Here is a 14,621-nt window from a genome sequence, read left to right as displayed (position 1 = left end):
CAAAGGATCAGGACACGTCAGCTGCACGTTTGTAATGGAGTCGGCTAAAGAGCATGCAATGCAACACCGACACATGTGGATTGCAGACGAGGCATAGCGGCATTACCTTGTTTTGGGAGGCCTTCATGCGCGTGTTTAGAGGGGCCATGCAGGCAAAACACAAGTTTGGTTTATTGGAGAGTTTGGTTAATTCGAGAGATTGCCTCGATAGAATCACACTGACACCATTCTTAAGGGAATCTTCACTCAAGTATGCTATATAATTAGGAAAAAATGAAATATCCATGCGACACACTAGCTCATTTCCCGCAACGGAACCTATGATGCCATACGCGCAAGCTCGGCGATTGGCTGAGGCCGAAAAAAGCAAACGCAATTTGTGCAGAACTTATAAGCTTGTCGAACGAGCTATTTGAGCTTAAACGTAGAATACATTCTTTTTATATCAGTAACAATGGTGAGAAAAACAGTGCAAATTACGAAAGCACACGTAAACATAGAAGCGCCGATGCGTACTGCTGTTGCTACTGCGCGCACTATACTTGGTTTAGATGCGCAGCACTGCGGGGCTTTGGGGATGTCTCAGACGACACTGGCCGATTGCCGTAAGCGACGGTGTCTTACGGGACGATATTTTTCGAGCGAGCACCATGTTTTACGAAACGATGTTTTTCTCCATGAACAAAAACAAGCCGGGTACAAATATTCATGGTCAAACACAAAGCAAAGGCAGAAAGCGGCCCACTGCGGTATGGTGGCGCCATCTAGGTTGACGTGCGGAAAACAAGTCTCCACTTCACACCAAGTTTAGCTTGAAGACCCGTTCTTATGATGTAATTTCAGACGTCGTTAAAACTCAGAAATTTGGGGGGAGAATCAAAATTTCAATTTAAATCGAACAACTTCGCAGAGAATAAAGAATCGTTTTCTTCTGAACAAGCGCAGGGGCACCATGAAACACGAAATCTTTCGAATAATACAAACTTGTATTTTGTCTGGATGGCCGCTTTAAGCATGTGCAACGTTTTGTGAAATTGGCCGACAGCGTTTGCTGAGATAGGAACGTACATCTATACACCGACTGTCGCCTTTTTTTCGTATCTCAGGCAGACCTCCCATTCCTAAGCCTATACTACCAAGTTCAAGTGATAAAATACTGAGTACATTTAACTCCACTCAAATTTAGTTTGTAATATTTACTTCAAGCTTGTCTGCTTGTACATGTTTCCGATTGCGTCAAACAAGATATTTTCTTATGCACCCAAGGAAAGCTTCGTATATACAACCTTTGAGGCATCCTACACCGAACTCGATGCTTTATATCCCCTTTGATTAGTAGCTATTAGCCGGGGAAAGTTTCAGTGGACTATTCCTGAACTGACAATGAAGCAATCCACTAAAGATCTTATGTGTCCCTCACAGGAGAGTTAAAGCTAAAGAAATACAACACCAAATCGAAAGTTGCAAAGCAGCAGAGAGCGGAGCACTGTTTTGTAAAACGTTCAGTAACATCGACGAATGACAGTGGTATAACACTGAAATGCTTTTGGGCGGCACAAGATGAGGTGTTCCGCTCGAAGGAAGCAGCCTAAGAGTTTGCAATCTACGGTGTTTTTTTTTTTTTTTTTACCGCGCTGCTCGATTATCTTAAAGTCAGAACTGACCGAATTCTTGAAAATAGTGTGTCTTTTTTATTTTTATTTGGATGCAGAACAAATATTTCACTCATTTTTTTATTTTTTACTAAGGTAGTATGGGACTGCAGTAACAGTTGCACTACGTGTGCCCCGCAATTCACAAAAAAATTGGAATTTTTGTAGTTCTCTATATAAATTTAAAACTTCATTCCCCTAAACGTCTTTAGCCTAACGCGTGTTTTCGCATCGCAGTGACCGAAAAATTGCATTGCGGACGTGTCTCGCCATAGGTTGGCCCTTCTTTTGAAAAGTTTAGAATTCATGGCGGATACAGCGAAAAGGCGCAAAGGGACAATTGCGGTGTCATTGCAGTTATTCAGACAGTTTGTAAGTTTCACAGAAGCACAGAATGCTGCATCAGAAAGTGAATAACCCCCAAATTTGTTATCGAGCACCTGGTACATTGCTATCATATTTATGTGGTGCTCATGACAGTGAAAACTAGTAACATCATAAAATGTGCTCATAACAAACACCTCGTCTCAGATGGTCAATACGTGGTTAAAGTTAATTTTCGAAATAGGCGTAAGCAAGTTACCCAGTAATTATATCTAGCCTGAGCACCCGAAATCGTTTGGTGCACCCTTGACATTACGACTCACTACAGCCTACTGATTTCGCTGCCACAGTTTTTTATTATCAAAAATATAATCCTGTTCTTGCATACCGGAAAAATCTAAAGATAAGCATGCTTTTTACAGCAGGCCCGTACTTAATTTGCTTTCTATCGTACAGCGATATGTGTCAACCAAATGTCGTTCATAATCGACAGTTCATTCGCAATACAATTTTGTGAAGTTTCCTTGCGAAATTTGCCCGTCGCCTTACATGTATTTACCTACAGCGAAAAGCCTTCCCTAGTGCTTCTTTCTGAGCTTCTCATCTGAAGATCATATCAATTCTCCGCGTTTCAATTGTTCTGCGATGTACTTTTACAATAAGGCCAGTTTATAAAAAGAGCAACTGTTTTCTATTCACTTCAGGAACCATGAAGTACGAGAACATCGGCTGCTGCATACTACTTCTCACGGCTACTGCTCTACAACCATCAGTATGCGAGTTCTTCGACTTCAACGTGAACTTCATGACTTACTACTTTCGCGAATTTTTGAAGGCGCGTGTGGTGCTCGTCGGCTTTGGAAGGGACCTAGGCTGCAACCAGGAACATTTATACAGAGTGGGCAAGATGATAAAAATACTCCACCAACAGGTCAACATCTCCACGGTCGTTGACACTTCGCTGGCGCCCTATATCACGTCAGAGCAGTCTAAGTTGAGGACGTTTTTCAGACGCCGAACGGGCTCCCATTCCATCGTGCCTCGTTGCTCTCGCGCCCCACCATTCGGTCTCTACTTTTCAAGCTTCGAACACTTCAGACATAACCGGCTAACAGTCACGTCACTGTCGGATGACATACCTATGGACAACAAGAAAAGGTTTCCCTATGTTAGGTCGGAAAAATGGGCTCGCTTCTACTTGCGTACCCAGCCAAAATCCGGTGAGATGTTTTCTTTCCACTCAAGGAAGTGGACGGATACGTCAAGGCAGACACTTAGCCTACCTGATCCAACGACTGCGCAGCACTGGCTGCAGGCCTTGAAGCACTCGTTAAATAAGCATCTACGTGAGCAGCGGTTCTTTGTGAGCATCTCTAAGGAGGACCAGCGAAGAGATGAAGTTTACATGATGCACCGCATCCTGACTACCATAAACGCCACGTTCGCTTTCGCGTTTCACACATCAACAAATGCACGGCAATCCCTTTTCTTTCAGCAACCGGATGTTTGGCTACACCTGTACGGCCCGATCACATTCAGCGAGTACGACGCAATTCAGCATGCATTCCCGACATACTCTACTGCAACGTACAGAATGCTTACGCGTGCTCGGCCGTTTAAGAACCAGCGCTGGGTTCAATTCCAAGCTTTTGACAGTTCAACATGGATGCTGTGCTTCGTAAGTCTTGTACTGATAACACTTTTGGTGAGCCCGCACATGAATTTCAATACTTGCATGTCAGTCGCATTAGAACTACTCAGTATGCTCGTCACGAAGTCGATGACGCACGCCACGCGTCGGCACTACGGGCTCCTGTCCACGTGGTTCTTTTTGGCTGTGGTACTATCGACCGCTTACCAAGCTATTGTGCTGTCCCTCATCGGCAGCCCTCAGAGGACGTATATTCCAATAACGAGCGAGTATCTCTCCGCAACGCCTACACCACTTTGCTTATACAGGGACGTAAACACATATCCACGCTTGCTGCCCCGAACTGTCTCCACGCTCTTGCACTGGAAGCCTGGCAGTACGGACACCATGTTAAACTGCTTCTTTAAGGTAAAGCGGGGCACGCACAACTCCTGGGTTGTCATGGAAGATCTGGGCAGGGCATTTCTGTTTTCTCCAGATATATTCAACTTTCAGAGCGCCGAGGTGCGCCTGGATCCGTTGTATTTTGCTGTGAAGCCGACTATACCTGTTGTAACAGTGACAATGCGTCGCTATCTTCACGCGTTTGAAATGGGCTCGACGTCACCGCTTCTGCGGCAGAAACTCAGCGTAAAGACACGCATCACACCAAGCATGGCACTCAAACCCATGGAACTACGACAGGTTGCAGGCATGTTCAGAGTTTTTGGGATAGGAGTGGCAATCAGCATAATTGGTCTTCTGTTGGAAATTGCTGTTTTCAATGGTAGGCGAGCAAGAATGACCACACCCCTTTTTAGTTGTTAGAACAGTCCAACAAGCATTCGTTCATTTCGCAAGTATATAGCGATGGGTTGAAATGTAATCTACCGGAACCTTTCGCTTTAGTCATAGACAAATATACTTCGCGGTCAACGCGTCGGGGTTTCTTGCTTTCCATACAACCCTAAAGATTTTTCACATGCTGATACCGCAATAAAGATTCTGACTTGAAATCACTTTGGAGCGCTCCTTGACATTGTATTTTAAGCATGTGTCTTGACTTCGACTACAGCAGAAGTGGATGAAGTAATCATTGCGAACGACAAGTGTTCACACTGAAGACATTCATGGGTAGTTGGAATAATAGTGGAAATATTTATGCTCCGGCATGTGCTTGTAGATGATCATTCTGGGCCGAATTGGGAACACAAAATGGCCACGTATCTGCTCCTCGGCATATTTCGGCATATTTCTGCATTCGTCATTACCCTCGGCATATTTCGACTTCACAGCGCTTCAGTTGCAATAGAAATATTGGCGTGACTGGGACATTTCTGTAGGCTTAGGCTTGACAAAGAATATCGAGTTATCTACTTTTCTCCAGTTCTCCAGTACAGTTCTCTTCTCGCAATTCTCTTCTTACATCATCGTCAACAACTACGCCTGTTTAAGTCTACTGCAGGACAAAGGCTTCTCCCATTGACCTCCACCCGCTCCTGCCCTTCGCTTCTTGCGTTCCTTAGTACAGAGTAGAAAATTACTTCGAAGCAAAGTTTTGGAGCCGCCCATGGAGAAATAAACTTTACTTACCAAATGAATCCCCAAAGGGAAATTCCTTGGTGTGGTGATAATGGTTAGGACGAGCGCACGCTCGTCAAGCCAAGTGTACCCACTTAGGAGGTTGGCCCATATTGACAAAAAAAAAATAAAAAACCTCACACCACGCGTGAGACTTCGAGTTGCGGCGAAGCTGTCCGGAAACCGATCTGCAAAAGGCTAAACTTCAAAGGACAAGATGTCACAGAGTCAAACACCAACAACAGCCAGGACATAAGAATCGGTTTGGCATAGTCAGGCGTCTTACCCAGTCGGCCATGAGGAGAGTCAAACGGCTCACTTTTTGGGCTACGACTGTAGGGAGAGGAATCACGCCACATGCTCGAGACACAACACGTGATAGTGAACACGTTACCCTGGCTGCGCCTAGTTTAAGTGTGCGCTTTCCGTTCGTCAGTTCGTGGAAGATCCCTCCTCGCGTCGTCCGCAATTGCAGCTGATTTGCGACTTCTCCGCCGTTATAGCAACATACATGGAGTAAAGGTTGTTGCGAAGAAGCAGCCAATCGGCTGCAATTGCTCACTTAAACCATCGTGATGGTAGCGTACAGCTTCGCTACCTTTAAGACTTACGCGTTAGTGTGACCTCCCTGTTATAAAAATGTTTACCGTGATTTGATAAACTAGTTACAGAGATTGCTCAAAAGAATCCCATAACCATTTTGTAAACATTTTGTAGGATATTTTATTGAATTTTCATTACAGATTCTATTACAGATTCTATCAAACGACTATAGAATCAAGTATATAGACCTGATCGGTTCTGAATGTAGTTTCTTATGCGTTTCTTGTGCGGTTTTTATAAAAAATTCAATAACCTTTCTATGCAGTTCTTTCTCAGTATATATACTAAGAAAGAGACTCCCAAACTATAGTCTGGGAATCAGGTTCGAATGCAGTTTCTAACAGATTTTTATTAAATTGATGGCAAATATTTTTATAAAATGCTTATTGAGTATAGACATAACATCGTTTTGAGTGTGAATAAAGTTTCAATAGAATCTTAGATAAGTTTTTAGTAAATTTGCCTGAATTTGCCTTCTTAAAATCATTCAGTATAGTCGCAACATCCCGTTGCGTGAGAGTCTGCTTTGAATACAGTTTCTAACGGGTTTCTATTAAATTTATCTCCATTAGATTTCTATAAAATTCTTATTGTGCCCAGTCATCACAGCCTGTTGCATACCGGCAAAATCTCAGAACAGAATTTCTGATGTTTTTTTATTAAATTGATCTCTATTCGCTTGCTGTAAAATTCTTATTGAGTATAGTCATAATATCCTGTTGCCTGTCGGTCAGGTTTTTGGAAATTTTAACAAAGGAGGTTTGTAGGGGCTCGAACTATCCGGCCGTGATGTCCGTCACCCTAGGGGCCACCGCCCCAGAGTGCTCCCAAGAAGAAGTGATGCGACGTCCATCACGCGACCACGGTTTAGTCAGCGGGACAGGCAACGCCATAGCACCCCACATATATGCACCGATAAACTACCAAACCTCCGTTGGTGCGCTATAGAAACGAACTAAAGAGTCCATTGCAACTCAACATACTGAAGGCAATAAGATGCTTGCATAATGTTCGCAATAAAAAGTTTATTGCTTGTTTATTGCCTGTAAGCAATACAGTGTCTGTTAAAACTGAATATAGTAAAGTCAATAAAATCGTTGTTGCGTTTTTGCAATAAAAGGTTCATTAATTGTTTGTTAACCGCAGATTTTAAGATAAAAGATTTGGTTCACTTGATAGAAACGCAATATGAAGTGTATTAAAACTCAATGTCCTAAATGTTGGTTGCTTGTGCAATAAAAAGTTTGTTCAATTTCTAACGAGCAGAGTCTATAAGCGATGAGTTTTCATTGACTTTTTATTGGCTCTATAGAAACACAATAGGGGTCCTGTTTAAACTCAACGTCTATTTTCATGATGTTCCTGCATTCTTTTATTGTTGGAATCGCAAAGTTCTATCTGGAATCCCCCACCACCCCAGACGTTATTCCCCTAGATTTATGCCTGCATAGGGGTGAATTACTACCGCACAATAACAGGGGACGTGTTTAAATTGCCCTTTTTTTCATCAGTTCTTGCATAAGGAAAATATCCTACAGACCACGTAAATGCTACCTATGAAAAAATATCTGACATCCACATCGATGCAGCCATGCGGCGAAAAAGGAAAGCTGTACAGATTTCTCGGAAACTTCGCAGTTGAAGGAAAATTCGTCCTGGTCCAGGACCAATAGGGCCGTCGGTCTATCAACTAGGCTCGAGGGCGAATTTATTGACAACTGGAAGTGAGGTACAGGTGTTAATCGGCCAGATTTCCCCTAACTCTGGTTGATTAAATGCTACCTTTGAACTTGATTGTCTTGCCACGTAGGCAATTTTGAGCCGTCACCTTCTTGAGGGTGTAAGTCACAATTTTGTTAAAAATAGCTTTAGATGACGCTCAGTGAATCATTCTTGCTCTGATCGCTGTATTGCATTTTGAGATGGCTTTTACGGACGTGTGCACCACCATGAATAAGTCTACGTTCCGCCTGACCACCACCCGCGTTGCATCCGCAAATAAAGTTGAGGAATGTTATAACAGGTTATGCGACTACAAACTAAAGGAGTGATTGGACGCGTAAAGCACGCGATGTAACCCTTTTAGGAATGCGCCTTTAATGTGTCCACAATAGTACATCACCTTTAAAAGAGTAGCAGGAGCAGCGGAGTATCAAGTTAGACTAGTCAGTAAACGTTTATTTTCAAAAATGATGCAGTGCTAAAGGAGTTGAAACCACAGAACAAGTACAAGGTACGAGGACTCGGCAAATGGGAACGTACAGGCCTTCCTTTCGGCATGTGTCATCGACGGCAGTGCGGTTTTTTCCTCAAAGACAAAATACGTAGTGCCTAGGAAGTTGCGGGAGGCAGTTTCTTGCAAGAGTATAAAGGGCGTACCATACGCTAGCAATTTTCTCTGCCATATCTAATATGATTGTTTGGAGCCATTTAAAGAACGGGAACTCCTGCACTCTATAGCCTACGCGTCCTAAAACACAGACTGTACAGGTACCACGGCACTCGCTGCCTTCGCAGCGATGACACGTCTGGTCGTAAAAGACAGGATAAAGAAGGAGATGTCTAGAGCAAAATCTACCTTTTGGTGTCTTCTTCTTCCATTCTGAAGGCTGCAACAAAGGGCGCAAAGTATTTGTTTGGGAACTCGGTGCGCAATAATTTAAGACTGCATGGTGGGTCCTTTCTTTTTCTTTCCCCTAGAGACGCGCTTCCACTAAAAGATTAGTGTGGTTCATGCCCCGAAGTTACTCCTGTGCTATGAGGCACGCCGCATATTGCGGGGCTCCAGAGCAATTTAGACCGCCTGAGGAACTTAATGTGCATGAAAATCTCGAGAGAGAGAGAGAGAGAGAGAGAGAGAATCAATTTCATTGAGCGCTTAGGTCGGCAAACTCACACATGAGTGCACTCACACAACCCTCACTCACCACTCACGAGTGAGTGGTGAGTAGGCCTCACCGTAGTTTTGGCTTGGTGAGTGCGAGTGCGAGCGCCACTCACGGTGAGCCCCGTTCACCACTCGTGAGTGCGTGTTCCACTCGCGGCGAGCCACGCCGAGTGCGAGCGCCACTCGCGGCAAGTGGAACTCGTCACTCGTGAGTGCGAGTTCCACTCGCGGTGAACCCCACTCACCACTAGCGAGTGCGAGTTGCACTTGCGGTGAGCCCCACTCACCACTCGCGAGTGCGAGTTGCACCGCGGCGAGCTCCTCTCACCACTCATGAGTGGCGAGTCAACGCGCGCTTCTTGAGCGATGCGAGGGGCTTACTGCGGTGAACATCACTCGCTGTTGGCACTCGTCGCAGGGGCCGCTTGCTGTGGCAATTGCTTCTGGCGATATCCACTCGTACGCACAGCCACTAAATAATGGAACGACTGCCTTTACCTTCGGGAATATGTGGCTACTCCCCTCTATAAATAAGACACCGTGAAACCAACTGTCGAGTTCCTTGTTGATTAAGGAATACGATTTCGATGGACGCCTGACGCCATAATGCGCTGATACTGTCACTGTCATGACTCATTGAGGGGTTGTTGCGCGCGCTCTCGCCGAATGATGTTTCTGGCTCGCCGCGTTTTGTGTTGGAATTAGTGTCGGTAACATCACAATAAAGCGATAGCACTTCCCTACCGCTGAGCGCTGCGACGGAGGCATTAGGAAGCACAGTGGTCTAGTGCCGTAGTACTTGGTGTACATAATTGGCCGGCTTGCTGCAGTTGTCAAATGGCCGGCTGTTGAGAAGCGCAAATTGGGAGTGCCCGTAATCGTTTGAAAAGGTATCGCAGATTTTCACAGATTCGCGTATCAGGATGGCGAAACGGTTCGGATGGGCGAGTTCCGTGTTGTGGAAGCAGTAGCTCATTTCTAAGGCCTGCGTGTTAAACGTATCAGTATTTGCCATTACTTGTCACGGCGGTGCTCTGTTATGATACTCGCTTCCACGCGGACTTGGCGTCACACATCATTCCACCGCAGTTACGATGCTTGCCTTGAGGCATGTGATTTGCTTCGGGTGTTTGACACACCTGAAAACTTCACCGCTGCTGTATTATTGCAAACTTCACTAAAATGTTTATGTTTCGTTATGTTTCGTGAAAGTTGCGTCGACTAATATACGCCGATGTGCGTACCTTTCGCAAGCAAACTAAGTAAGCTCGCCTTAGCATCACCTCACATAGTATTTGTCATGATGACTCGCCGACTGCACCCTTTCGTTTAGTTCCCGGTCTCCCTCTGAAATTTGTGTATCCGTTCGTGCAGTTCGTGCAGATTCACAAGAATCGTACGTTATGTCTCACTCCTCATTCGTCTTACCGAATCGCGGAGTTCGAATGGTTCCTGTTGCGCCCATTTTGTGAAATATATATTTCATACCTTCAGATTGCGAAAGGTACGATACTCGCAGTGCGCGCTGCTCTGTTGTCATCGACGATCATTTAACATTACGCTTGGAAATTTGCCTGGCCAAGTTGAAATTTGGACCTGGGCTACCGCATATTGCTTTTTTCATTCTGGCCCTTCACGGTCTCCAACCAGCTATTTATGACGGCGAAATTGCTTCTACTGCTTTATTTTCGTACGTAGCGTTGTGGTCAGCCCAAACACTGCAGTACCCGTCATCCTTGATGCTCTGATTCGTTAAAAAAGGTTTTTGCAGACTAGTGTTCCTGATATTTTGTGCCCCGTATGTAGATCACCATCCGCAAGCCGATGGCGTAGGGGTACTGTGATCCCTGAGTGGTATGATGAGTAGTAAGCGTTCTCGGCAGTAGGATAGCGTAATTTTTGAGTGGGTGAGTGAGTGCATGAGTGCGTGCGTGCGTGTGCGTGTTCAAGTGAGTGCGTCTGTATGCGTGCGCGCGCCTCTTCAAGTGCGTTGGTGTGTGCGTGCGTGCATGTGCGATTGTGTGCGTGAGAGCATGTATGTGTTCGTGTGTGTTGCGTGCGTGTTCATGCTTCTGTGCGTGCGTGCGTGCGTGTGCATGCGTGCGCTTCTGTGCGTGCGCCCCGCACGGGGCACCTTGAGCAATCTTGGTGACGGTGTTGGCGACACCGCGGACCCCGAGCCCCCAACATAAGCTGTAACCTACCGTGGTGATGTGTTTAAAGGTGAAGGGTAGAAGCCTCAAACGGTGGCCATCGGAGCCCAGGTCAAGCTCCGGCGGGTGGGCTCCCTGTCTGTTTACCAGGCAGGGAGCTCCGGGACCTCTCAGGCTATCAGGGTAAGGCTTGAGAAGAAAGTACCCCCGTCCCCTGCTTTTTTCTATGCTGTATGGAAAATTCAAAACTCCCCTCCAAACGTGATCGGTCCCTGAAAAGGGGCCGCACCGAAGTATCATTTCCTCCACTTCCAAGCATGAGCTTCCCAAAGCCAGACAACGACTATTGTTTCCTTGTTATCGAATCTCTTGACACAGCCCACCCTCGTGGTTCACAATCAGTATTTTTGATTACAAAATACCTTGATGGAATAATTTGGAAAACCTATAATGCCAAAAAACAACGCACAGGTGAAGTCCTTGTTGAGATAAAAAACCAGCAGCAGGCAACCACACTTCTTGGTCAGACGAAAATGATCGATCTGGACATCAGGGTCGTACCCCACCACAGCCTGAATAGCTCGCACGGTGTGATCTCTGAGGCAGATCTTCTTAACGAGACAGATGCCGACATCCTTGAAGGTTTAAAGCATCAGGGTGTCACAGCCGTGCGCCGCATCACGATGCGCAGAGATGATAAGATAATCCCCACGAAACATATTACCTGACCTTCAACTGCTCCTCACTTCCTGATGATATCAACGCAGGGTTCATCCGATGCTCCATTCGTCCTTACATTCCGAACCCGCGCCGCTGCTTTAAGTGCCAGTGGTTCGGGCACGGAACCAACTCCTGCCGTGGCCGTCTGACCTGCGCAAAGTGTGCTCAGCATGATCATTCATCTGAAAATTGTCCATCATCAACCCTCACTTGCGCCAACTGCCAGGGACCCCACGCTGCCTACTCTCGAAAATGCGAGAAGTTTAATAAGGAGAAGGCGATCATAAATGTGAAGGTCACTGAGAACATCACCCTCCCAGAGGTGCGGAAGAGGTTCGCCTCTCTCCCCCTGGGGAGGTACGCCGACGCGGCTCACCGGGGGGCGGAGCGGCGTCTGGTGTCTACAGGGACCCAGTTCAGCGACTCTGACCTGGTCCCTCCTCTGCCAACCCCCCCCCCCCCCCCCCCCCCTCCCCGGGGTGCCTCAGGCAGCCCAATCTATCCCCACGCCGCTTGCTGAGGCAGAAGCGGTTGTGGTGACAACCTCTTCAGTAGGGACCGGTGCCGCTCCCGCCTCTCCCTCCCCGTCCTCCAGTGAGTTGGAGGGAGCCGACCGGATGGACACCAGAGGCCCCGCATCGGCTCCCACCGCCACCGCACCTCCCATGCCACCTCTTGTGCCCCGGACGCCCTCGGCGGTGGCGGCTCAAACGAAGGGCTCCCGAAAGGGGGCCAAGTCCGGGGGACCTGGTCCGCCGGGCACCCTTCTGGCATCCGACGAGGAGACGGATGTCGCGCCGTTCCTGCCTGCAACGCAGCGCAAGGAGCGGCCTCCGATGTCCAAGACGACAGAAAGGCCTAAAAATCCTGGAATAACAGCCCCGAAAGACGACACATGAACAAACACACACACACACTCCAGTTATTCTTAAATTTAAATAATGGGAACAGAAAACATCATCCAATGGAACTGCTGAGGCCTCCTTAAAAATCTTCACGATGTGTATGAGATGCTGCATGCCAATCAGCCAAGTATCATGTGTCTCCAGGAAACCCACCTCAATTCTAAACAAAGAAATTTCTTAAATAGGTACAGGGTATTCAGAAAGGACAGAGTTGGCTGCACCCACTCTTCAGGCGGTGGCCATTATCGCCCGGAAATTATTAGCATGCCACACTCTCTCTTTAAACACTGTGTAGCGATCCGTACAATATTATTTAATAGGTTGATAACGATATGCTCCATTTACATTTCTCCTAATTTTGCACTTCTGAGCTCTCATTTCGAGGCACTGGTTGACCAGCTGCCCGAACCATACATACTAACAGGCGACCTTAATGCACACAACTCTCTTTGGGATTCCTTCAGAACGGATGCCCGAGGTCGCCTAATAGAGAGGTTTCTCACATCCTCCGGAGCATAAATTTTCAACAAAAACAAGCCTACATACCATAACTTAGGACACAATACATACCTAGCATCTTGACTTGGCTATTGGTTCTGCAATTCTCTTTCCATGTCTTGAGTGGGGCGTGGGCACGGACCCATATGGTAGTGATCACTTCCCTAACGTAGATAGGTAAAGGCCCATGCAGCCCATCTTCCCATAACAGGTTTAATGAATCAAAAGCAAACTGGAGTACATTCACAGAAACATCTAAACTACACCACACAACCATAAAACACCTACACATGGAGGAAGCAGCCCATCTCCTCACGGCACACATACTCGACGCCGCCGAAAAGTCCATGCCCCAGGCCTCCAGTGCGTCCCGCAACCCAAGGAGGCCCTGGTGGAACGAGGACTGTAGGCGGGTGCGAGAGGCCCAGAACAAGGCGTGGGGTGTCCTTCGCCGGTACCCCCAGCCAGATAATCTCGTTTCCTTTAAACGGGCAAAGGCTCTTGGCAAGCGTGTGCGTCGTGAGGCGAAAAGGGAGAGTTGGCGCGCCTTCCTCACTTCCATCAACTCATACACCGACACTCACAAAGTCTTGACACGAATACGCAAACTAAAAGGCCAACAGACATACAGCCTGCCCCTGGTTAGCACAACAGGGGACACACTCGAAGACCAGGCCAACACGCTTGCACAACACTTCGAACACGTGTCCAGCTCAGCACACTACACCAACACTTTCATTAAACACAAAGCATCATGTGAGAAGAAGTCCTTGCGAGACAGTAATAAGTAGAACTCATCTTATAACAACCCCTTTTCACTTCATGAGCTGAAGGTCGCACTCTGTACTTGTAAACCTTCAGCTCCAGGTGCAGACAGGATTTCATACACAATGATACAACACTTACCTGCAGACACGCTTGAAACACTTCTTCACCTCTGCAATAAAATATTTCTTTCGGGGCACTTTCCATGCTCTTGGAGGGAGGCCATGGTAGTGTCTTTCCTAAAGGAAGGGAAGGACCCTTCCTCTCCTGCCAGTTATCGCCCCATTGCCCTGACAAGCTGCATGTGTAAGCTCTTCGAGAATATGATAAACAGGAGACTTGTGTACTTCTTAGAGTACAATGGTCTTCTCAAGAGCTGCCAGGCAGGCTTCAGGGAGGGGCGATCTACCAATGATCAACTTGTAGCATTAGAGTCTTATATCAAAGATGCTTAATTCCTCCACAGGCTGTACTGTATGACAGTCTTCTTTGATCTTGAAAAGGCGTACGATACTGCTTGGCGGTATGGCATCCTAGGCGATTTGAAGTCCTTTGGCATGTCGGGTAACATGATGAACACGCTTGCCAGTTACTTGTCTGAAAGAACGTTTCGCGTGCGAGTTGGAACTGCACTTTCTAGGGTTCATGTGCAGTAAAACGGCGTGCCGCAAGGTGGAGTTTTGAGTTGCACTTTGTTTATTGTACAAATGAATTCTCTTCGGAAGGCGCTACCACCATCGATTTCATGTTCAATTTATGTAGACGACATTCAACTCTCTTTCAGATCGTTTAACTTGTCTGTCTGCGAACGGCAAGTCCAGCTTGATGTGAACAAGCTTGCCGGCTGGGCAGATAGCAAAGGTTTTAAATTTAATCCAGGAAAGTGCACTTGTGTTTTGTTTT

The sequence above is a fragment of the Haemaphysalis longicornis genome, unplaced genomic scaffold (genome assembly GCF_048455015.1).
Source record: "Haemaphysalis longicornis isolate Haplotype H1 unplaced genomic scaffold, Haemaphysalis longicornis Haplotype H1 scaffold_4, whole genome shotgun sequence".
Classification (NCBI taxonomy): domain Eukaryota; kingdom Metazoa; phylum Arthropoda; class Arachnida; order Ixodida; family Ixodidae; genus Haemaphysalis; species Haemaphysalis longicornis.
This window is presented reverse-complemented; position numbering follows the sequence as displayed.